The sequence below is a fragment of the Tupaia chinensis genome, unplaced genomic scaffold (genome assembly GCF_000334495.1).
Source record: "Tupaia chinensis unplaced genomic scaffold, TupChi_1.0 Scaffold000054_1, whole genome shotgun sequence".
Lineage (NCBI taxonomy): Eukaryota > Metazoa > Chordata > Mammalia > Scandentia > Tupaiidae > Tupaia > Tupaia belangeri.
The window spans coordinates 397,397-424,594 of record NW_006159512.1 but is presented as its reverse complement, the minus strand read 5'-3'; the positions used below and the strand labels follow the sequence as shown (position 1 = coordinate 424,594).

General features: G+C 38.4%; 1 pseudogene; it reads right to left on the bottom strand.

Annotated features, from left to right (window-relative positions):
* Positions 1–16,653: 16,653 nt before the first annotated feature.
* LOC102473876 (protein mago nashi homolog 2 pseudogene) lies at positions 16,654–17,149 on the bottom strand (annotated as a pseudogene).
* Positions 17,150–27,198: the final 10,049 nt, after the last annotated feature.

Below are 27,198 nucleotides of genomic sequence, written 5' to 3'. Positions count from 1 at the left end.
AGTTGTTCTTTGTGATTGGGGCTGTCTTTCATTTTAAGATGCTTAGTAACATTCATGACCTCTACCCAGGAGATGACAGTAGCACCATTTCCCACCGTTTATGACAACCAAAACATCTCCAGAATCACTCCCACTTGAGAACTTCTATTCTAAATGCTCAAATTAGGAAGATTTCAATTTTTAAAATATATTTTAAATTTCATTTTTTTAAAATATCAAGAGTCCAGAAATCATCTCGAAGATATTTTTTAGGGTTGATAGATTTCCATATCTGATGGATAACCTAAAAATATGAGTGAATATACATGATAGGTCTTCAAAACATTTATGGAAAATGTGTATTATAAAAATCTATGCATAGATTTTGAAAATGTTTTGTACCAAAATTAACATGTTCTTGATTTTCACTTTTCCACAGACTTTTTGAAGTCTTCTCATAGAACATAAACTTAGCATAGTGAACACCTCTTTGGGCACACAATTAATTTGACCCCAGGGAAACTGAGAGCAGCCTTCTAACAGACAGAAGGGGGAAGTTATTCACAACCTGCACACAATGCTTACTTTAATTTCAAAGTCAACAGACAGCTTTATTCTTTTTGTTCCAACTCCCTATTTGTGACTTGTGAACAGAGAAAGATAAAAAGAGTCGTTAAATATTTAAATATTCACTGTGCCAAAATCTCAAATGAGGCTGTTTCTTTGGTATTTCTTTTGATTATTACCGCATTCTGATTTACTTTGACTTTTGCACTCCAAAACAGACAATACTTTTCCTAGAACTTTCTATAATTACTGAAAGTCTTTCGCTTTTGTTAGGAAATATTTCAAACTACTTTTACCATTTCAATTCTCTGAGAGCAAAACTACACAGATTACTTTTCTCAAAAAAAGAAAAATGGTACATTCTAATGGTTTTTGATCTAGAACAGTTTTTCCCAGCCTCAGAAGAGAAAAATATCAAGAACAGAAAAAGCAATAGAAAAGTTTAATTGAAATTCAATACCAAAAGCAAGACTAATATAACAATTAGTTATCTCCCCTGTTTTTACAAACAGGTTGAATGCTGCCTTATTTATAATAGTGATAACACAAGGCCCACAGAGAAGTTCATTGCAAAGAAACTGACCTTTATCAATTTATTCCAGGAGTAATTTTCTGGCTTTAATTAGAAGTCAATATTTCTTTCTGAGGAATTCATAAATAATAATTAAAAGACTACCAGCCATACCCAGCTGCTTCGAGGTTTCAGTTCTCTGTAACCGCAAAGGGGATGGTTTTAAAAGGCAAAATGCCAGTCATGAGATCTATCTGACTATTGATAAAATACTGACAACAGCATTACAGGGAATCAATCAACAATGCAAAGAGCTGACCAAAAGGCAAACATGGAAACCTGCCCTCCTTTGCAGGACACAGGCTTTTGTGATAAAATCGCATGACCTGACAAAATCTCTTTGGATTGTTACAACCCAAGCTTCCAGCACATACCGTCCTTGTCAAAATCTATTTTAGATATTCTGAGCTTAAAACTACTCACAAAGTTTATTCCAAAGAGAAAATTAAAATTTCTCACCTATGGCTCTGACTACCTTCTACCTTCTCTCCTAAAGAGAATTTTTTTTTCCAAATCCTTAAAAATATGTCCCCAAACATTCTGTGTCATATAAATTGATGAATCAATTAATAGCTTATATTTTCATCTAGTTTCAGCTCATTACCAGTTACTTCAGGTGGCTGTGTTTAATTATTGGAGTCCAAAAGTGAGTTGAGAAATAAATCTCCTAACTAATGCTAATTGGTACCTATTATATGCATTTTTGAAAATCTGTATAAATCACTAGATTAAATAACAAGCAATTGGTAGTGTTCTTCCAATTACAGCACCTCCAGGAAAAATTCCATTATATAGAAGCAAGCTGAATTATGGTTAATTTATTAATGGATTTGGTACAGCATATAATGAGGTTGTAGATATCGAAGCCACTTAAATCCATTTAAGTAATCAGAGTTCAGAGACTTTTAAAAAAATTAAGCTAACTTTTAGCTGAAAGAACTCAAAATCAAAAATGTGGGGAAAGACGTAATCAGGAAAGTGGCTGGCATCCACAAAGGCCTCGAGACAATCACACAGCTTTGGGAAACAGCTCATCCAGGCCACCACAGCTGCCTCCTGCCATCCACACTTAGAGGTGCTTATCTCTTCCCAACACAATTGGAGGTCTGATGCAATCATTCTAAAGTGGGGAACCAGAATGAGGAGGTCAGGAAGATTCCTGGAGCATTAGACATTTTCTTAAGTAGAGAGAATTGGCATTTTTGTGGCCAGTTCTGCTTTTTCCTTCTTTAATATCTATTATATAATTCAGACCTAAGGAAAATAGAAAGTCTGTTGAAAGAGTATTAAACAGGTTTTATATTATTTGTTGCTAAGAACAGTTACCATTATTGGCATATCCATCATGGTCTATTTCTGAACATTTAAATAGCTCCTTAATGTATTTGTTGTTGTTTATTCATTTATTTATTCCTCTTGTGAGTGAGAGAACAGATACAGAGACAGATATATATAGAGAGAAACAACATACCCAACAAGGACATTATGTAGCTTCAAGCAGCCCCAAATCATGGGTACACAAGTTCCCAGTGTACTGAAGGGGGCCTCTCATCAAGAACCCAGACATTTCCTGGAGGCCAACCTCACAGAGTGTTGCCCTTTTTCACTACACTCACTCTTCTTACTGCTTTTTATTTACAAAGAGAAATAGTGATCTGTCAAAAACTTGTATGTAGGGCATGGAGGTTAAGGTGCTGGATCCCACTTGGCCGAATTTGAAGTTCAAGTCCCAGGCCTGGTGTCTTAAGAATCATATCCTGTGTCTGTATGTGCACGCACAAGATTCTGAGAGGAGAATGGAGGAGAAGTGATTTCACTGTGGCCATCTCCTCAGGGAGTGATTTATCTCTCTCTCTCTCTCTTTCTGTATCTTTGGCAAGTACATGTAACCATAGCAATAAATAAATAAATAGTATGTGAGTGTGCCTTGGTAACATGGAGAAAGATGAACATTTACGCTATTATTTTGGGTCAGTTTTAGATTTAAATATTTAATTAGGGCTTAAAGTCTAACTTCAATCTCACTCAGGTCTATCCAAGTCTCAAGTTCCTCTATATATTGTCCTTCATAGAACTTATGCAATTAGGGACGAGCATTTGGTGTAATGGCTATGTCACTGGACTCCTATGTAGTCGACTGTGGTTCGAGTCCCAGACCCAGTGGTTTACATGCTAGGTGCATGTGCATGCGTGCCCTAGATCCTGAGAGGAGAGTGGAGAAGAAGGGATTATGGTGTGACCAGCCCCCCTTGGGGGGGGGGTGATTTCTTGCTTTCTGGCTTTCTGGTGAGTGCATGTACCCTGTAGCAAAAACCTCTCAAAAAAAAAAAAAGAAGAAGAAAAATTAATGGAAAAACTTCTTTAAACAAATGATACTGGAAAAACTGGCTATGTGGAGGGGAAAAAAAAATAATCCTTACCCCATATCTCATACTAATATACAAAAAAGTTTGAATTCATGCACAGTTTTCCTTGCTATATATTTTTCATGAATTTCTTGAAGACCCTTCATATATCTGAATAAATGTAAAAGTGAAAAATATAAAGTTTCTAAAAGAAGAAATAGAAGGATAACTTTGCATCATTGAGATAGAAAAAGATTTTTCAGAAACAAGAAAGTATTAAAAATAATTTTTTAAAAAGAATTAAAATACACATGTGTATAATGGTCATTATCATAATTAAAACCCTGTACTCATTTAAAGATACATAATAAAAATTAATAAGCAAATTACAGGTCAGCATTATCCTGATACCAAAACTAGACAAAGACATGAAAAGAGGAACCAGCAGATGGCACAACGGTTACGTCACTGAACTCCAACGTGGTCAATCATGGTTCAAGTCCCAGATTTGGCAGCTTAAAAGTCACGTGGGGCACGTGTGCATGAGTACCCAAGATACAAAGATCTCAAGAGGAGAATGGAGGAGAACGGATGACAGCATGCCCATTCCTCCTGGGAGAGATGGTTTCTTGCTTTCTGTCTGTCTCTGTTTTTCTCCAGCAAGTGTACATGCCCTATTGCAAAAATCTCTCTCTCTCTCAAAAAAAAAAAAAAAAAAAAGACATGACAAGAAAAGAATACTACAGACCACTTCCTTCATGATCATAGAAGAAAAATCATTACAAACAGTAACAAATAGTCAATGAAATGGGCAAAAATTTAAACAGGAATCTTATAAAGGAAAATACATGAATGACCTATGAGTACATGGCAAAGTTGTAGACCACTGACATTCTCATGTGTTGCTGCTGACATAACCACCTTGACAATTGTTCTGGCAGTTCTTCATAAAGGGAAATACATACCTACCTATGACTCATCTACACAGACAATCTGTCCAGGGCTGAAAGCAGAGTGTTAAAGTTGCTGATAATTATCATGCTAATATTTATCTTTCACTTTAGCTCTAGTAATAGTCCTTTTATATATTTATGTCATCCTATGTTTAGTGTTTAGTCTTCTTGCTGTGTTGCTCCCTTTATCATTATATAGTGGCCTTCTTTATCTTTTCATAGTTTTTTATCTGAATTCTATTTTATTTTATAGTGGTTTGATGGGAGATGATATTTGAGGTAATTTTGATGTAATTTAAGAGTCTTCTTATGACCTGTAAGATTTGACCTCTGTTCAACTCTGTGATTTCTTCACTCCACTCTGCCCTATTCATTGTGCTGCAGCTACAATGACTGCTTTTGGTTACTCTTCTGCCGAGTTCACTCCAGCTGTTATCTCTGCCAGGAGGGCTTCCCTATGCCATGTCCTTCTTCTCCTTTGCACCAGCATCCCTGAAGTTGGCTCTTTCTCAACTTCCAGGTTTTAATTCAAATATCATCTCCAAGAGATCTTCTGTAACCACCCAGCTAAAACTAGCTACTCTTCTCTCCTGTTAGGGTCTGTCTTTTCACTCTGTTGTATTTTCTATTTAGGACACACAAATATCTAAATTGATCTCATTTTTTCTATTGTTTGTCTATGTGTTGATGTTTTATCTTCCCTCTTGAACATCTCATGTTCATGAACTGAAAGAATCAATATTGTTAAAATGTCTGTACTATCAAAAGCAATCTACAGACTCAGAGCAATACATATCAAAATATCAATGACATTCTTTACAGAAATTTTAAAAAGCAATGATAAAAATGTGTGCAGAATCACAAAAGATCACAAATAGCCAAAGTAATTCTAAACAAAAAGGGGCTGGAATCTCATACTAACACATTTATGAGTATATTATAAAGCTACAATAACAAAATAGCATGGTACTGGCAAAGAAGACCTATAGACAAATGAAACAGAACAAGAAAAAAAAAAACAGAAAAAATCCATTTATATATAACCAGTTGATTTTTTACAAAAGTGTCATGAACATCTATTGGGGAAAAGACATTCTCTGCAATAAATGGTGCTGGAAAAACAGAACATTGACATGCAGAAAGATAAAGCTACATCTTTATCTCTCAACATATACAAAAATCAACTCAAAATGGATTGAAGGCTTAAATTCATAAAACCTGAATCTATGAAGCTAATAGAAGAACATAAAGGAGAAATAGTTCAGGACATTGGCATGGGCAGAGAGTTTATAAATAAAACCTCAGAAGCACAGGCAAGAAAAGCAAAAATAAACAAACAGGACTATATCAAACTAAAAAGCACAGCAGATGAAGCAATTAACAGAGTAAAGAGACAACCCATAAAATGGGAGAAAATATCTGTGTACTCTACATCTGACAATGGATTATAACCAGAATTTACAGGAAACTCAAACCACTCAGCAGCAAAATAGAAACAGCCTAATTTTTAAAATGAGTAAACGAGCAGAAAAAAATAAGTTCTTAAAAGAAGATATACAAAGAACTAACTAACATATGGAAAAAAATGCTCAGCATTATTGATCATTAGGGACATACATAACAAAGTCACAATGAGATATCCCCCCACTCCATTTAGAATAGCTAGTATTAAAAATAACAAATACTGGCATGGATGTGGAAATGGGGCACTCTTTCACTACTGGTAGGAATGTAATTTAGTCCAGTCACTAAGGAAAAAAATTTGGCAGTTCCTCATAAAAATAAAACTATAATCACCTTATGACCCAACAATCTCACTACCAGGTATATATCCAGAAAAATATATCAGGATATCAGTATATTGTAAAAATATCTGCATTCCAATATTCATTGTAGCACTATTCACAATAGCCAAGATAGTGAATCAATCTAAGTGTTCATCAGCAGATAAATATATAAAGGAAACTGTGATATATTGAGTTGTCAGAATAGTCATTACACATTTTTGTACAGAAAAAAATATACCATATCTTCTCCAACAACACTATATATATATATATATACACATACATATATATATACATGTGTGTATATATATATATATACACACCATATGAATATAATATGTATTTACTTTTCCTCTTCCAAGCCTGTTTACTTCAGTTAGTATCTCCAGTCTCTGGTTGCTCAAAAACCATTTGGTTGATCAAGTCCAAAAATTTAGGAGTCACCTTGATTTTTCCCTGTCCTTCCATCTTTTTCCCACCCCTCAGTCAACCCATTAGTAGGTCCTTATGCCCCACTTCAGTCCAACAATGCGAGTCAAATCACATTTCTTACTCCTCCCAAACTCTTTAATGGTTTTCCATGGCATCTAGAACAAAATCCAAATCCTTCACACCTCACAAAACCCAGGGCTCTTGTCTCCTGCCTGCTCCTTCTGTTGCAATCACCCCCCATTCATCAGGCCACTTCTAGGTTAAGTTCTAGCCATTTCCCTTTTCTGCTTTTTACGTCTTCACAACTAATATTTTTTCTCTCTTCAGGCCCCTGTTCATGGAGTTTCTCCACCTGAAGCATTCTTAGCCCTGTACTTCCACTCATTTTTCATGTCTTACCTCTAATGTCACCTCCCAACTTATTTTGGAGATTATTGGTTATTCACTTCTTTGCCTCCTGCACTAAACTCAGTAAGTCTGGAGTCTTGACTATCTTGTTCATTTTGATAACTAGCCCCAGGACAAAGCACCAAGCCAAACATGTAGTATACCTTCAATAAATACCTGCTGAATAAATAAATAGAAGATCATTTAAAATCAACAGACTTTAGTGTCCAAGTTTCCCAGACATTCAAAATTTGCTTGGCTATATTCTTTGGCAGGTATTTTTCTGGTTGCACCACTCCTGTTTCCTTCATATTTTTTAACTTCTCTGAGTGCTTTTATATTGCAGCAGTATTCTCACTGATGTTTTCAACACCTCTTAATTTAGTATCATCTGCAGATTTCATTAATTTATTGTTTACTGCCTTTTGAAGATCATTAATGAACATGTTAAATAAGAAGAAAGAAACATCATTCCCTTTATACTACAGTAGAATTACTAATCACTTAGCAAATACAGAGAAAAGAAGCATTTTTTAATTGCCTGAGAACATGCACTTGTTGAAGAGAGACCGTGACACAAAGATAGGGAGGGAGAAAGCAACCCAATGAGGCATGATCACACCTTATTCTGTTTTCCTCCATTTACCATCTTATCAGGATGTGGGGCACCTACACACTCATGCCTGACCTGTATTTCAAGACACCAGCACCAGGATTCAAATTGTGGTCAGTTATGTGGGATTCAGTTCCCTTAACTATTGGGTCATCGGAAAAGTTATGACAAATTTTTTCTATGTATTTCTATGCAAAAATACATTATGACTTTACTGATGACCCAATAGTAGGCTATGAACCCAGCTCTGAAAAACAAAACAAAACGAAAAAACATTTTTTTAAATGTTTCTGCTAATCAGTGGTGTGGTGGTTAAGATGTTGGTATCCCAAATAGCCAACTGCTTGGTTTGAGTCCAGACCCAGTGTCTTGAGAAATACACCATGCACATATGTGTCCATGCCCAAAATCCTAACAGAAGAAGAAATTACGGCAATGATAATTCCCAGTGTATCATCTGCAGCTTTTGTAATTGTTTACCGCCTGTTGAAAGTCATTAATTAAGCACTGCCATAGGGGTGAATTTTCTCACTCTCCACCCCATCCCCACCCCGACACCCAGCAAGTACATGCACCTGCTAGCAAAAAAAAATTTGTTACTTTAAAAAATGTTTACCTAGGAGACCAGTGGTTAGCGTAATGGCTATGTTGCTGGACTCCCACGTAGTCAACCGCAGTTCGAGTCCCGGACCCGGTGGCTTAAACTCACGCCATGTGTGTGTGCGTGCATGCCCAAAATCCTGAGAGAATGGAGGAGAAGGGATTGCGGCGTGGCCGTAAATCACCCCTGGGGGGTGATTTCTCGCTTTGTGTCTCTCTGTCTCTCTCAGTCTGTCTGGCGAGCGCACACGCCCTATAGCAAAAAAAAAAAAAAAAACCTCTCCAAAAAAAGAAAAAAATAAAGTTTACCTACTATATATACACCCTGTACTGAAAACCTTCAGCTAAATATTTCTCCTTCTTTTCATTCGTTCCTTTCTTCCTTCAAACAAATATTAAAAACCATTTAAGCTCTTAAACTCTAAGTCTTAGAGTTGTATCTTATTACAAGAAACAGTCAATGCACAGGATTCGCCAATTCTGTATTTGTAAATTCTCCCATTCCCTAAAATTTATCTGTAATCCCAACGTGGATACTCACAATGTCTTTGTGGTCATTTGCAGACATGTGTGTAGAGAGGAATGTTTTCTGTTGTCTGATGCACAAGTTCCAACTGAGGTGAAGCAAGGCAATGCTCTCTGCCTTCTCATATCAGTTCCCATACTATAAACAAGTGACCTTCATAAGGGTTATTTAATGCCACATTTTTACATTGTTGTGCTTTTCTTGATGAGTTTGATGTTTAAGATGGCTGCAAAGTGTAATGCTGAAGAGCTGTCTATTGTTCCTAAGCATGGAAGGCTACAGTGTGCCTTACAGGAAAAAATGCATGTGTTAGATCAGATTCCTCTGGGCTTCAATTATAGCGCTGTTTGTTTAATGCTAAAGAGCTGTCTATTGTTCCTAAGCATGGAAGGCTACAGTGTGCCTTACAGGAAAAAATGCATCAGATTCCTCTGGGCTTCAATTATAGCACTGTTTGTTGCGAGTTCAATGTTAATGAATCGACAACATACATTAAATGAGGTGTCTTTAGACAGAAATACAAATAAAATCAGACTATATATTGATCAGTTGACCAAAATGTTATGATCCAAGGTAGCTATCATTGTATTTCCCCTAGGAAATGTATTGCTATATCTTAATGGGGATATCTTGTGAGCATTTGTATATACAGATCTGCAGAAATAAGCAGAGATATCTGGATTAAATGAAAGGATTTAAAAGATAAAGAAATCCCTGATTGTGGTTCACTTGCTTAAAGAAAACCCAGATGGCTGACATGAGAAGAGAGAGATTTATGGGAGAGGAGAGGAGAAAATTAGCCCATTAGAAAGTGTTAGCCGAGCATAAGTACTATGAGAGATCTTGCCAGTAGTTTGTAATAGTGGGAACATGGGAAGAACACCTCCTAGCTAAGGCTTCATGTGGATTTGGATCATTAGTTGGTGATTTGGATCATTAGTAGGTGAGTCAAAGTCCTTATAGGTACATCTTCTGGGTTTTATTTCATTGCATTGAAAGAGAGGTAGTCCCATTCCACAACTTCAAGCCAGAGTTAAGAGAACTTTGCAAGTTCATACTTCATGCATGTACCCAAATTCAAACATCAAAGTTACATGAACTATTATCACACTGCAGAATCACAGATGCTATCATTTGAGTGTTCCAGCTCCCCTCCCCCGATCCAGTGCAACAGTGTTGAGATATACAGCCTAAAGCAGGAGATCAGGCCATGTGGGTGAAGTGAATTATTCTGGGATTGAGTTCTTTAGAAAAGATAGGGTCCTGTCTCCTTTTTCTTTTCACTTGTCCTCTCTTTGCCCCTCTGCCACAGAATTCTCTGGCACAAAGACCCTCATCAGATCCCAGTTCCTAATCTTGGATTTCTCAGTCTCTGGAACTATCAGCCAGTAAATTTCTGCTCATTATCAATTACCCAGTCTGTGATATTTTGTCATGGAACACAAGGCAGATGAAAACAACTACAGAAATGAGGTACCCAAACATGGTTCATGTTACTGCTGTTCTACCGAACAAAGTAGGAATTAAAGTCTGCCTTTCGGGGAACCAGCAGTTAGCGTAATGGCTATGTCGCTGGACTCCCACGTAGTCGACCGCGGTTCCTGTCCCGGACCCGGTGGCTTAAAACTCACGCCGTGTGCGTGCGTGCCCAAGATCCTGAGAGGAGAATGGAGGAGAAGGGATTGCGGCGAGACCATCCCCCCTGGGGGGTGATTTCTCGCTTTCTGTCTCTATGTCTCTGTCTGTCTGGCTGGCAAGCGCACGCGCCCTACAGTGAAAATCTCTCAAAAAAAAAAAAAAAGTCTGCCTTTCGAAAAAGATATGGAGAAGTATTTATTGAACTCTTGTTGTGTACCAGGCATGGTGTTTATATCAATACAATTACAGGAGTTTTAAGCTCAAATGGCCTTTGGGAACACCTGCTCCAAGGATTATGACCTGTGCTCTTCAGCGTCTTACATAAGTTTTCCTGGGTGCCAGATCCTTTTCCCATGTGGCAGAGGCCAGATATCTGCTCACCAAACCCATTTCTCATTTGTCCTGAGTACAGAGGAAGCCCACATCTCCATGCCTCCCTTACAATTAGGATAACAGAATTGTGGTACTCACTTCCAAGCCTGGAAAACTAAAAACTTTTCATGGGCATTTCTCTCTATTTTACATTTTCTGACTGTCTTGGAGACCTAATCCTGAAGTTGCATCTACCAGGGTCTCTGTCTTCTGGAGAGATGCCTAATTTCCAACCCCCATTCTTGACTATAGATAGACTTTATATGAATGAAAAATAAACTGCTTTGTTACACCACCAAAATTAAAGTCATTTGCTACAGTATTAGGGTTAATATCTAAACTAGTATTAATACAAATATCTGCTATCTGAACAGCATTGTATCTATCATTTTTACATAAGGGTATGTTTAAAAAAGAAAAATTTCTTCTATTAATAATGTTAGAAAATTATTGATCTTATCTAATCTTTCCATTTCAAAAATGTACTAAGGGTCAGACAGGTTAAATATTTTGCCAAGTCTATCTACTAAATAACTAAATAGTTACACTGACTTACGGACAGGTTCCCCTATGAAATCAATGGGACATATGGTGTCACCTGATTGGAACACTAAGAGAGACTAAACTGATGTGAAATACAATGGTTGTTTAATTGATCTACCTATCCCAGCTGGAGACAGAGGGAGAAAAAGCTCATCTGAGAAGTAAATGTTCCAACCTTCTCCTGATGTTATACTTCCTGGGGTCCTAAGGTTCTCTTATCATTCTTTCTATATTTTATCCTAGTCTTTGCAGAAGAATTTTTATTATAGCCACAATATCTTTGGGGCCTTATTTCCAAAAAAATAATTATTTGAAAGTAGTTTAACATATTTAATATTCAAGAGATATCCAATCAAATGCTAATTAAATATGCACTAAGCCTGTATCCTGGGAATACAGAGAGGAACAGTTTTTGGCTCTCACATAATGACCCAAAATTAAAAATAGTGAGCTACATGTTAGTAGATGTGTGAAAAACTATGAGAGTACCAAAGATAGAGTCACGACTATTTGATACTCCACAGGTTTCATATAATTTATTATCCTGAGGATCTTATGTATCTTAAGATTATTCATCAACATCTAGGAAGGGAACTCAAGAGAATAGTAATGAGTGTACTATTTACAACCACCTGTCACCACCTTCATATTGATGGTAACTCACTAGTACTAATGAATTTTTACTTTTGAATCATTCAAAACAAGTTAAGATTGTAGGAGGCATTTCACACACACACAAAAAAATACGCAAGACCAAAACTTTCGGGTTAAAATACTTGTGAATTCTACTAGCTTCTGTTACACCAGAGAGATATGATGTATTTCTGTATTTGGTCTATTGTTAGAATGGAAAAGAATAATAGAATCTTAGAGATGGAAAGGACCTTAGAGATCATCTAATCTAACAAGATGAATAAAGTTTTCTTTTCCAATGCCAATAACTGGTGAAATGCGATGAATACAACTCTTTTGAGTTATAGGTGATCTGATGAATTGAGACGGCCGAGGTTCAGCCTAAGACATAAGAGTTTCTCCACATCACAAAAATGAAACTTTTTTTCATAAACAAAGTCAATTTAAGTTAGGTGCCTTTCATCACTCCTATGAATATACTATCAATGTGGGAGAAAAAAAATGCACCCTGAAATAGAAATAGATGAACTTTTACTTGGTTTTCCTTTGAGGCTTTAACAGGAAGAAAATGTTCCAATTTCCTATTTACTCTTTTTTGAAGAAAATTGTTTTAAGAGATAAGTTTGGCATATTTTCATTAGAAAACTCACTAGGCAGACTCATTAGAATAACACAGATCACAGTAAGGCCTTGCGCTCAATGGTAAAAACTTCTTTAAAGAAATATATTTAAGCGTTATATTATGTGGTTTTATAGTTCAGTATACACTTAAGATCAAGAAGCTACTGTGAAATGTGTTTATGGCAACGTTACCTTGTGGGTCCTTCTTGTGGAGTGTTGTTACTTATATTGTACTCCTGGTCAGTCTTAGTAATCTGTATTTTTCAAAAGCCTCTCTGGTGGTTGATGTGCAGTCAGGTTCAAGAACTGATGAACTCCATTTAGCTTCTATATAACTTTTTCCCATATGAACCAGATTTTTAAAACTTTTTTTTTTTTTTGGAGAGGTTTTTGCTATAGGATGTGTGCGCTCACCAGAAAGATAGAGACAGAAAGACAGAAAGTGAGAAATCACCCCCCAGGGGGGATGGCCATGCTGTAATCCCTTCTCCTCCATTCTCTTCTCAGGATCTTGGGCACGCACGCACACGCGCCTGGCTTGAGTTTTAAGCCACCAGGTCCGGGACTCGAACCGCAGTCGACTACGTGGGAGTCCAGCGACATAGCCATTACACTAACTGCTGGTCCTAAAACAATTTTTTGATTAAAAAAAATATGATTACCAGGAGCTTTGGAAATTGGTGATAGATACTGGAGGCAGGGACATCTAGTTGCACCACTTCATCTTGTGACATGTTGTCAAAGTCATTGATGATGATAGAAATTTAAAACTCTGGCCCTACCACAAAGATGCAAAAGTAGTACAAAGCTCTTCAATGCTGGAAGCCATATGGAAGTTTGGGGTTCTGTTCTCAGGTTGACATATACATACTTGTATATATATGCCTGTAATCCTGGCTGTTTTCAATTGTTTTTTTGTTTGTTTGTTTGTTTTGGTTTTATAACTTTTATTTGAAAATCAGAAGTTAGTAGCTGATTAAGTTCTGCAAAAACTTTTGCTAAATCCTTCACTGTGAATTTTCTTGAGAGTCCTTCTTTCTCTTCACCTGCGGTTTCCGCTCTCTTAACTCTTCTTCAGTTGTGCATCCCTGTTCAGCTAGCTGTATTTCCCTTCCTCACTGTGCATCCAAGAACTTCTCACTAGTCAGTTTCTCAGTAACCACCTCTAGAAACTTCTCAATGTCAGCCTCATCTACACCCAGGTTAAAGTTGTTTGCTATTTAAACCACAGCCTTGTCAAATTTTGCAAATTCTGTGAAATCATGGTTGAAAATGTTGAGATGCCATTAACACATAAAATCACATATATTAAATAAAGCACAAGAGAAAACGATTCAATCAAGAGATGCAATAAACATGAAATGTGTGAGGCTGAGTAACCTGGTATACTATTTTACAAAGTTTTCACAAGGTTTTACACTGTTATTTTATGGTTTACTTTATTTACTTCTTATGTGAGAGATCTCAAGATGGGCCTCCTCAACAGGTTCTTGTCATGCCCCAGTCCTTGACTCAGCCTTCTAACGAGGCAGCATGATAGGTGCATACTGGTGTGCCCAGCGAGTCCAGGTCAACCTGGGATACAAACCTAGGCCTCCCATGTGGCTCCAGCATTGCTCACCAGCACCCTACCACTGAAAAGATAGAAAGCAAATCACCATGCCTGGTATGGAAAAGCTAATGACTACCTACATTGCTGTAGCTGGGACAACTTTTTTCTTTTTCTTTCTTTTTTTTTTTTTTTTTTTTTTTTCGTTTTTCCCATTTGGCACAAGTGCTCACCAGAGAAAGAGAAAGTAAGAAACCACCTAACCAGGGAGGATGGTCATGCTGCAATCCCTTCACCTCCATTGTCCTTGGGACTGTAGGCAAGCACACTCATGTCCCTGGTATGATTCTCAAGCCTCCAAGTACAGGATTTGAACCATGGTTGGCCATGTGGAAATCTGGTATCTTTTTTTTTTTCACAAATATATTTAACTTTATTTGTTTATTTATTTTAATTTAATCAGAGAGGGACAGAATGTGAGAGAGAGAGAGAGAGAGAAAGCCTCCAAGTCCAGGACTCGAATCGTGTGGTCAGCCATGTGTGAGTCCAGTGCCCTTAACCACCACACCACCTGCTGGCCCCAAAATCTAGTATCTTAACCACCATGCCACCAGTTGGCCCCTGGGTCAACTTTTTAAAATATTGATTAATTTATTAATTAATGAGAGAAAGAGAGAGAAGAGAGAGGTTGATTTTTGACAGAGTCTTGCCATACTCCAACACCAGCCTCCCATCTGCTCAAATCACAGGAGTGTGTTACCATGTCTGGCATGTTTTAGCGTGGGCCAGGGGCTAAATCTGAGCTTCCCCTGTGGCTTTGGCCTCAGGTGGATAAGAAATTTTTTTTTTTACAAATAGGAGAACTTTATAAAATAACAATAAAAAGTATTATAAGATATAAATAAATACATAAAACAGTAACACAGTCATTTTTATCATTATTATCATGTACTATACATAGTTATATGTGCTATACTTTTATATGACTAATAGGTTTGTTTCCACAAGCATCACCACCAACATGGGAGTAATGAATTGCTCTACACTGTGAGGCCAGCTGCAATGTCTCTAGATGATAGAAATTCTTCAGCTCCATTATAATCTTATGGTCATTGACCTAGACATCCTCATGCAGTACATGACTGTATTTGGCCTTTGTTCCTGTTTCCTAGCAAATGACTCCTAAAATCCATCAAATTTCCAATATGGTGTCTTTTTTTGAAGAGATTTTTTTTTTTTTTTTTTTTTGCTGGAGGGTGTGTGCACTAGCCAGAGAAATAGAAAAAGACAGAAAGCAAGAAATCACCTCCCAGAAAGGATGGCCATCCCACAATCCCTTCTCCATTCTCCTCTCAGGGCATGCATGCACACATGCTGGGGATGAGTTTAAAGCCACCAGGTCTGGAACTTGAACCATGGTCAACTATGTGGGAATTCAACAACCTACCCTTTACTCCACACGCTGGTCCCTGGTACAATAAGTGTCTTTCTGTATGCTAATGAGTTGATTGAAGGATGGCCTCCCCTAGGTAGCTTCTACATCGAGGCTGGCCAAAAGAAAGACCCTGGTCTGATTAGAACTATTAAGGCCCAACCATCAACCTCTTGGAGACCCCAATCTCCAGGAGGATTAAGCAGCTGAAGGTTTAGTTGATGTCCAATGGCACATGATTTAACCATGCCTATATAATAGTGATGGTTTGAATATGTCTACCAAAAATTCATGTGTTAAACTTTGGTGAGCTATTGTGAAGCATTGGGAGAGCAGGAACTTAGATTGTGGAATTGAGAGGTTGAATCTTTGTGAGGTGATTGGAATTGGATAAGGGGATCAGGGAGGGGGTCTATAAGGTAGGTCTATAAGGAGAGGGGAGCAGAGACACATAGACACAGAGTAGGAGAGACCGCCTGCTCTCACCAGGTGATGCCATCTGCCACATTACCCACTAGCAAGGAGATCCTTACTAGATATGGCCTTGGAACCTTGAACCTCCAAACCCTAAATATACCTTCATTATTATAAATCACCCAGTCTCAGATATTTCTGTTATTAGCCTCACAACAAACTAGAATATAGTGAAACTTCCATGTAAGCCCAAAAGGTAACTAGGCCATGAGAGAACACGGTGTCTATTAGACGCCATCTAAGAGCCCATCTTAATTGAATAAACCTTAGGAAAAACTGCCTTTTATTCTATCTTTTTCTTCACAATGAGTAGTATAGGAAGCTTACCCACAATAGACGGAGCTTATTACTTAATTAATGGAGATTAACATAACAAGAACCTTGCTGAGTTGTTTTTTTTTTTTTTTTTTCAGGCTTTGATGTATTTTATTGAGGCAAAATTCCAACAAAAGGGGATTTTTATTTACAAAATTTCATGTTTCTGGGGACTTCCCACCCCACTTAGATCCAAGTGAGAATAACTAGTAAGCCTGTTTATATATTTTCTTATTTTCAGTTTACATACAAAAATGATTTTTGTTTGCTACACATTCATACAAATTCCAATACTGTAAATGACAAATAAACCCTCCCTTACCGAATCCTTAATTAAATATACAAACAGTTTCAAAAACATACACTTTAAATTGGTTTAATCTTGAAGTGTAAGCCAATGAGACTGAAAACTAAACATTTCAGGTCTTGTACCAAATAGTAAAATACTCGAAGACCTTCAGGATCCTTTGACTGATTTACATCAATAAGAGAACCAATTCTTGATGTGGTAAAAGAAATGTGTTCATCTCCAATTACAATTTCTCCTGTCGACCAACACTGTGAGGGGGAGGCCACAAAGCATCATCCTCTTTTGTAATTTCACTGTCATCAATAATTCTCTTCAGTTCTTCCATTACACTCTTGTGTACATAAGCCTCTTTTCTGATCATGACATCATTTTTGTAATCACTGTTGTTGGCATATCTAAGCTTTCCCTGCGGCCGAAACTCGAATTCCAGAAACTCGTGTCCAAACTTGCCCTTGTGCCCTACGTAGTAGTGGAGCAGGTAGAAATCACTAGCCATAGCCATGATTGCCCCCCGGGAAGCCCGTCGAAAGCCCGCCAAAAGCCCACAAGAACCTTGCTGAGTCTTCACAGTTGCCTGGTTATAGAGACAGGGAAGGGAAAGATGTCACCAGGCCCCTCCCATCTGACCCTCTGGGAAGATTTATCATCCTAAATATGACAAAGCCACACCTAGCTTCAAAACCAGTATCTAAGAGTTGTCTTGACTGATTCCATTGACTTCTGCTGCCTTGCTAATCACTGCTTAAATTTAAACTCCTTACAGAGAAAGAAACCAGTTATTCTGCCCTGCTCTGCATGCCCAGAAAGAAGTCTGACCTCATTGCCCCCCTACGTGATCACATCTCCTTGTGATCCTTGTAATGCTGCCTCCTCAATAACATACCCTTTGTTTCTTCCCTGTATAAGCTTTATATCCTGTTCAGTGCTACAGAGATGGTCATGGATCCAGGTCTGCCCTCTCCCCAATGTTAGCCTCACTGAATAAATCTCTTTTCTTATTCACCAAGTTTTTGACTCTTGGTGGCAACTGGCACAGACCTGGATTTGGGGACCCTGAAAGACCATTCACACCCATTTTGCCATCAAAAAGACTGGGATAGAGAACGACTAGAGAGCTGAGGTTCTTGGAAAGTGACATCCCCTGGAGAGGGCATAGAAGCTACCATCCCTTCTCTCATACTGTCCCTACACATCTCTTCATCTGTGTTCTTGGTAATATCCTTTATAAGAAACTAGTAAATATAAGTATTTCCCTGAGTTCTGTGAGCTGTTGTAACAAATTAATTAAAGGAGGTAGCGGAAACCCTGACTCATAGCCAGCTGGTCAGAACAACAAATCACAACCAGGAACTTTAATTGGAATTAGAGGTAGGAGTCGGTCTTGTGGTACTGAGCCCTTAACTTGCAGGGTCCGATGCTCTCTCCAGGTAGATAGTACCAGAAATGAATTCAGTTGAAAGACATACAGCTAGAGTCCACTGCAGAATTACTTGCTTGCCATGTAGGGACAAATGTTTTTTTTTGGGAAAAATCCCACACACACTTCATGACCAGAGGCCAAAGAGGTCTTCTGTGTTGATTCCTATGGCATGAATACAGAGGAAGACAGATTGTCTTAAAAACTATGTTGGGACCAGCAGTTAGCATAATGGCTATGCCGCTGGACTCCCATGTAGTTGACCGCAGTTTGAGTCTTGGACCAGGTGGCTTAAACTCATGCCGAGCGTGTGTGCGTGCATGCCCAAGATCCCAAGAGGAGAATGGAGGAGAAGGGATTGCAGCGTAGCCATCCCCCCTGGGGGGTGATTTCTCGCTTTCTGTTTCCCTGTCTCTCTCTCTCTGTCTTTCTGGCGAGCGCATGCGCCCTGTAGCAAAACCTCTCCAAAAAAAGAAGAAAGAGCTATATTCTGCAAAAGCAGAGTTGTAAGGATTCGTTTACATTATATTTTGGCTAATGGTAGGAATCACTGTCATTTTTTCCTCATGACTTTAGAAAATTTATTAGAGGGTGACCATTAGCTTTCCATAGCAGTCATGGGGGTAGGCATGGTGGTTTGCTTTCTATTCTTTCAGTGAGTCTATGGCCTATTTTATTTCTGGTCTGTTGTACAATTTTTCTAGCCATAGGCATAATTACAAATCACCCTATAAATTGCTTTTATAACTAGACCTCCAAGGAGAATTCAACAAGATTTTCTGTATATAATTTCCAAGTTGGAAGTTAGCCAGGTTCTCAGAACTGCAATCCCTACACTTCTGAACAGGACTATCTGATTATTAATAATCACATACACTCAGCATCCTGGTATGTAGACATATTTAGATAGTGATATAATGGTTCATGGAAAAATGTGGTAGATCACAAGAAGGGTAGTATTTCCACGGAGCTACCTTTGGTGGGTAGGTCCCATTAGCTGAAAATAATTCAGTCTTCTGTTTTGTATCTAAGGTGTTTAATAATTGCATGCTGGAATAGGTGTGTATGTCTTTGAATTTTTTTTAATTCATTTTTTTCTGAGAAACTCCACACCTTTCACATGACTTTATTTTTGCCTGTTATGTGTGTCATTTTTCTTCCTTTCCAATGACAATGTTGTTAACAATACAGCTATCTGTGAGCATGAGAATGGCCCAAGATGTCAAAATGTACTCTAAAGATTTTTCACATGGAATGCATTTGATTAGGTGCAAGGAGTATCTATTGACATTGCTTGCTGTCATTTGCCACTCCATTTTTTTATATTTTATTCACAGAATGATTCTCTCCTCTTTTTATTCAGTTATGTTATTATAATAGAACTGGGCTTCAGTGGGATGTGACACTGTTTCCTCTGAGCACACTATGGTTTTGTTGATTTCTGGTACCATTTTCTAGGCATCATGCTACCATAACCCTCATTCTTTTCTGCTAATTAAAAGTAAAAGTCCTTCAGTGAAACCTTCTTCTCCATGTTGCCCCAAATAAATTGTGAACATTCTTCATCTGATAAGACTTCTTTCCTCCTTTTGTTTTATCTAGAAGCTTTCCAAGAGAACTGGGCATTTTAAGAATTACAACTCCATTCAATCATCCACAGATACAGCCAAGCCATGCCAATTGTTTTAAAATAGGGGAAGAGGTGGCTCCCTAAAAAAGAGACACCAAGGAAGCTTAGTTATCTAGTGTCCTTTTCCCTTTTTTTCTGAGGCTAAAATTATGTATAAGTAATCTAGAGATGATTTAAAGCATACAGGAGGATGTGTAGATTAAATGCTAATACTACGTTATTTTATTTAAAGGAATTGAGCATGTGCAGATTTTTATATCCTTGGCAGTCCTGAAACCAATCCCCAATGTTTACAGAGGAGGGGATAATTAAATATTTCAGTATATGTTGCCATGCATTTTATATTTGTATGATATATATATATATATATGTATATATATATATATATATACACACACACACACACACACGCACATGCACAATTTTTTTTTTGTTTCTGCTTCACACACACACACACACACGCACATGCACAATTTTTTTTAGGTTTTTGCCTTAGTGTGCATGCACTCACCAGAGAGATACAGAGAGACAGTGAAAGGGAAAGTGAGAAATCACTCCCCTAAGGGGGTATGACTGTTATAGTCTAATCAGTGAGAAGTAAGAGGACATGTAGACACAGTCAAATTTATTGAAGTTTACTGATTAAATCGGTGTCATGGGGGGTTGGGGGGTGGGGAGGCTTATGTCTCTCAAAACCTGGCAGCCCAGAGTGCAAGGTGAGGGATGTTTATAAAGGCAAAATATTACACTCTTTTCAGGGTTGACTGGCAATCACAAGAACAAAGAGCACTGGGCTTTAAGGGGGGGAGGTGATTTAGGGTTTTATAATGTGAAAGTAAGCAAAAGTGCATCACAGAGGCAGAACAAGCAGGTAAGCAGGTTAATCATTCTTTAGGGTATATTCCATCCCTGTCTAAACACAATGGTGTCTCACTGGTCTCTACGGCTCTAGGCAAGGTCCCGAGACTAGAAATTGTATCCTAAGGAGGAGTGGATTTTAAAGACAATAAGGAGAAGGCAAGTTTTTAGTTATAGGAATCTAACAGTTAATAATGGAGAGCTCCTCCAAGTTGGAGTCGAGTCTACTTCATGATCACACTGCAATCCCTTCTCCATTCTCCTCCTGGGATTTGGGGCACAAATACACACATGCCCAGGATGATTCTCAAAACACCAGGTCTGGGACTTGAACCACAGTCAGCCATGTGGGAGTCCAAAGCTTTAACCATTAGATCACACACTGGCCCCAATCATGCATATTATATTTTAATATCTTCCTCAAGTTTGTGGAATCAGATTCTTAGACTTTTATACTGAACACAATACTTGAACTATGGTATACATATAAACCACTTTTTGGTTGGTGTTGCTGAAACTGTAATGCTTAAAAAAAGATTACTCAAGAAACGTGGTAAGTTCTCTAAAAAAAAGTAATTCTGATATACAATTGCAAATAAATCCTATCAGGAAGAAAAGAAGTACCTAAGGAAGCCAATTCTCTGAGAAGCTCAGATTTTAAATGGAAATATTCAAAGGATGGTAAGAAGGGCTCTTAACCAGATGAAAGAGGCATGGACTGATAAAAACTCTGTTAGGAGGCTAAAGCCCTAAGTGAACTGAGGCTTGATAAAAAAAATAAAAAAATAAAAAATTGTGAAGGACGATGAAGGAGGCTCTCACAGTTGTATTCAGAACATGTAGTTGACAGAAATAAGCAGCTTTCTGCCTTGGGCTGGGGTTCTAATTTGTTGGGAAACCAAAAGGAAGAAGACTGCTGCTATGTAAAGGAGGGAATTTCCAAACCAAAAGGGGTAGGATACAGATCAGAAAGAAACACTACCCTGAGGGACTTAGTTGGCTCTGAGATCAAAGGGTAAAAGTAGAGCAGGGTAGCCTAGTGGTGAAAGAACAAGAGCCCTGGGGTTGAACTGGGCTCTGCCAATCACTCAAGAGCTGTGTGACCTTGGGCAACTTTCTTAAACCCTCATTCCGATGACTTCTTGATTTGTAAAACAGAGATGAAAAGCTTTCTTCATAAGAAAAATTTGCAAAGATTTAGCAGAATAATATTTATTCAACCTTCAGTCCAGTGGAGTTGGATAAATTGTCACTAAAAGTAAAGGGCATCTAGGTTCTCATAAAAAGTTCTGGTAGTGGGGACCAGCAGGTGGCATGATGGTTAAGGTGCTGGACACTCCCACATGGCTGACCGTGGTTCAAGTCCTAGATCTGGCAGCTTGCCTTCTCTCTTTCTCTCTCTCCGTCTTGCTCTCTCTCTCTCTAGTCAAATTAAAATAAATGAATAAATGAAATTAAAATAATTCTTAAAAAAGACAACAAATATGATTTTTAAAAATGTTCTGTTGTTTTGCATAAATTTTCCCCTAAAGGACCAAGAGAAATTTCCAAGTGGCTTGCCTAAACTCCACAGGCAGAATCTAAAGAATCAGAGAAACCTAAATACACAACAGGAGGCCAGCAAAAATGCTTCCAGTTTACCAACAAGGTAAGAAGAAAGCTAGAGTCTCTGAGAAGACGAGCTAATTAGATGGTTTTAAAACCTAGAAAAGGACCTGGGTTGCTAGGACATGCCCTAAAAAAGACATGATTGGCTGACTTCCTTTCCAGCTCCCATTTTTTTCTATTCTAAATCAAGTTTTTAGTCCAGGAAGCAGCTGTGGGCCCATTAGGCTAGAAACAGCCTCTCTTTTGTTCACTGCCAGCTCTTCAGTGTCTGAGACACAGAAGACACCCAAGGATTCCTGGTGGAATGAGTGATGAATATATCGACAAATACATCAATAAAATAGGATAAGCCTGCTATTTCTACTTTCTATTAGACTTTCAACAGAATATCCCTGTAGACAATACAGAGAAAAAGAAATATGGAAATATCTTGAGAGTGATTACTAACTGGAGGAAGCTCTGAACCCAAAAGTTCATGAGTAGCTGATTCATTCTAATCTCTACCAACAGTCAGATTTCAGGCCTCACCACTCTTTATGACTATGTTCTACTCAATATATCTTCTAAATCAATAACTTGGGGGAATATGTGGAAGACAATTCAGTTAATTTTATCAATGACCTACAGTTAGGAAGACCAATGAATACTCTGGAAAATAGAATTTGTATTTAAATGTATTTCATTAGGCTGGGACAGTAGACCATATCAAAAAGAATAATATTTTGGCCTAATGACTCACATATGAACACTACATTGAACTATACAAAGAGCTTCCACAAACTATTTTATGTAGTCCTCACGGTTATCTACACTGGGATAAATGGTGCTGCCCCCTCTCTCAAAAAAAAAAAAAAAGATATGTTCATCCAGAATTGGTGAATGTGACTTTATTTGGAGAAAAAGGTCTTTGCAGGCATGATTAAATTTAGAATTCAAAATTAAATAATCCTGGATTGGAATATACCCTCAATCCAATGACAGTATTCTTAGACAAGAAGGGGATAAGACACAGAGAAGGTGATGTAAAGATCAAGACGGAGATTGGAGTGATGCATCTGCAAGCCTAGGAACACACAGAGGCATTGGCTGCCACCAGAAGTTAGGGCACAGACGTGGAACAGATTAGCCCTCCGAGCTTCCAGAAGGAACCAACCCTGCCAGCATCTTCATTTTGGACATATTGTGAGAGGATACATTTCTGTCATTTTAAGTCATTAAGATTGTGGAACTTCGTTAGCTTAGTAGGAAACAAACTTCCTTTTTAAAAATTATTTATTTCAAGAGAGAGACAGAAAGTAAGAGAAAAAGGTAAGCAACTTCAATATGGTCTCATGGCATGATTCCCACCAGCTGGGATCAGAGAGGTACACATGTCTATCATGCACAGGTCTACGTAGTAACAAAACTCTGATCTTCCCTATGGCTGTCAGCTTTGCAGAGCTAACAAAATTGTGCTACCATTTTGTCACCATTTCTAGGCCATAGGAAACCAACTTTTGGAAAACTAAAACATTTTTTTTTTTTTTACAAATAAGAAAACCAAAATTGGAAATCTAGCAGTTTTTAGAAAATGCTTCCATTTGATGACTAGTTGTGCACCTCCCATGTGCAAGACCTTATTCTGCATGTTGGGATTAAGCAGGAAACAGACTTGGCCTGAAGGAGCTGCTGTTCTAGTTGAGAAAGACAGACAAGAAGTCATGAAACCAGGGACTATGCACTACAATAGGTAGTGACAACTGCCACAGAAGAAAGGAACACAGACCACAGGTCACTGGAGGTGCTATTTTATAAAATATGGTGAGATCGAGAAAGGGACTTGTGACAAGAGGACATCTGGAGCAGAGATCTAAAAGCAACAAGGAAATGGACCACACAGAAATCTGATAGAAGAGGACTTTGTGTGGAGACAACTACACAAAGAAGGAAGTGACTTCGAGCAGAGGTCCTCAATCAAGCCACAGACTGGTACTGGTCCATAACCTGTTAGGAACCAGGCCACAAGCAGGAGATGAGCAACAGGCAAATGAGGCAAAGTTTCACCAGTATTTACAGCCACTCCCTATGGCTTGCATTACCTCCTGAGCTCCACTTCCTGTCAGATCAGTGGCAGTGTGAGAGTCTTGTGGAATGTAAAACCTACTGTGAACTGTACATATGAGTATATAGGTTGCACATTCTTTTTAAGAACCTAATGCCTGATGATCTTAGATGGAGTTGAGGTGGTGATGCTAGCACTGGGGAGTGGCTGCAAATACTCCATTATGGATGTTGTATAATTATTTCTAATATATATAACAATGCAATAATAATAAAGTGCACTATAAATGTGATGTACTGGAATCATTTCAAAACTATACCCCCAACCCCCAGTCTGTGGAAAAATTGTCTTCTATGATACCAGTCCCTGGTGCCCAAAAGATTGGGGAACACAGGCTTACAGTGTTTGAGAAGCACAAGGAGTCCAGGGTGGCCTAGGTAGAATGAACAATGGATAAAGCAGTGAGAGGCCAATGAAGTGGGAAAGAAGGAATAGATTGTGTGGGATCCTGGAGGCATTGCTAAGTATTTCACCTTCTGTGTGGAGTTAAATGTGACAATGGAAAATTTGGGGCAAGGAAAAAACATGTTCTGTCCTGTTTTGAAAGCATTGCTCTTGCTATTATACAGAGAATAGACTGCAAGGAACAAATGTAGACTCAAGGCGACCAATTAGGAGGCTGTGATAACAATCTGGGAAAGAATTAGTAGCTTGAACCTGAGAGGTTATGATGGAGGAGGTGAGAAACGATCAGCTTCTAGAATGCTTGAAGATGAAACTGGCCATAATTTCAAGACAGAAGTTTAGGCTGACCTAAAAGGATGAGGTTGCCCTTTACAAGAAGTAGAAATAACTAATTAGTACTACAGTGGAACTTGAACTCATATCATATGTACTGTTGTCCAGTGATCAGTCCATTCACTCCAGATCCTGTAGGAATAAATTGGTGCTGTTCTAAAATTAAAACCAAAACTCAAAACCTTTCACAAAGTTAAGGGTTGGCTGGTGCTACCTATGGTGCAGGAGCGCAGAAGTGGGAACTACCTACACTAGTAAGAATAAGCTGGGTCAGCACAATGAGTCCCACGGATCAGAGGGACAGTCCAGAAGACTGTCAGACCTTCTCAGGCAGCTATGGGGTGAGCACCACATTTGGTACACTTAGCTGGAACCCAAGCTGTACCTCCAGTGCAGATACAGCCCTCTGAAGGACAAATCATTCTACTCAGTTCTGAGCAAAAGCTCAGAAAATGTTCCCTCATTCACTTCAAAGACGGCCTAGACTGATCACCATCCATACACTCAGTATGTATGTCCTCCTTGACCCCATGTGTCAGGCTCTGTGCTCAGCTCTAGAGATTCACTGGTGAATAAAGCAAATAAAACCCCTTGCCCTTGGGAAACAATCAATAATAGAAAATAAAGTACAAATATATCTCTATATATTGGGTTATCAGAAAAGTCATGACACATTTTTGCACAGAAAAAAATACATCATGACTTTTCCAACAACTCAATATATCTATTTAAAAACACTTTCAAAAGGACAATATGGCAGAAGGTGATTTAGCAGGATGACTGACTTAGTGCTTACATAATTAAAACTCTTAAACGTTGAATATCATGGGCCAGATGCATTGGTGCAGGCAGTGGGAGCAATTGATGCATGCTGCTGGAGACCAAATGGGAAGACTGGATTTGCCTCCCGGGTCTACTGCAGTATGCCAGGTGCATTGGTGATCCTAGCTAGCTGCAGGTCTGGGAAAATGATCTTGGCATAAAGACCCTGTTGGGGGTCCTTCTCTCTCTGTGTCTCTCACTTTCTCTTGAAAGAAACTGAAAAAAAAAAAATGTTGAGCACTCTGTTCCCTGTGCAAAGCAAAGACAAATGGTTGAGACAATGTAACACGTCTACTAATTCTCCTGATCATCTTTACACCCTATTCTTCTACTGAAGTTTCACATTGTACCTTATAAAGATGTACAAAGATTGTATGTTGATAATCAACAAATAAACATTGAGGGCAAGCCTAGATGAATTCTCCATAGGGTAATATTACCGAAAAGCACAAATGCAATCTCATTTTATCTTGAGAAGTCAGTCTTTGACCACAGTAGATTAATCCATAGTTAATGACAGACAACCAAGCATATACCAGCACATTCCAGTTCAGAATTACACTTTTAGAACAGCAGAAACAGACCAGAGACAAAGAGTTCTGAGAGCAGCATCCAGAACATAAGGGTGTTCTAAGACTGGAAGGCTGATAAGACCGGATGGGAGAAAGGTAAATGTGACACAGCAGGTAACGAAAGTGTTCTGTAAAGTGCAGGAGAATGTCTACCTCACAAGGCCATTGACGTGATTAAATAGGATCACATATGTGAAAGCACTTAGTCAACTAGCAAAGGCTCTGCAAATACTAGTCATCAGTATTAAAACTAAAAGCCTGTCATGGAGAAAAGTTTTCAGATGTGTTTTGTGTGCCAAAAGAGGAAGAGGAAGGACTAAAAACTACTAATAGGATCATTTCTGTTCTAAAAAGGACTTTCTTCAGATGGATTGGGCTATTTGGTTAATTGACTTCCTCTTATCTATCGTTCAAAGATTGATCAGCCGAAGGCATGATGGTGATATTAAAGGGAATTCTCCCATTTAATGGTCTGTAAGTATGGTGGATGTATTTTATTTATTAATTTTTTTAACAATTACTTCTGTGGGCCAGCAGATGGCATAGCAGTTATGTTGCTGGACTCCCACATGGCCAACTGTGGTTCGAGTTCTGGACCTGGTGGCTTAAAACTCACAGCAGGCTATATGTGCATGCTCAAGATCCTGGGAGGAGAATGGAGGAGAATGGACTGTGGAGTGGCCAACCCCCTTTAGGGGAGGGGGGCATTTCTCACTTTCCTTCTCATTGTCTCTGTCTCTCTCTCTTTCTAGTGAGTGCACATGACCTAAGGCAAAAACCTCTTCAAACAAAAACAAAAACAAAA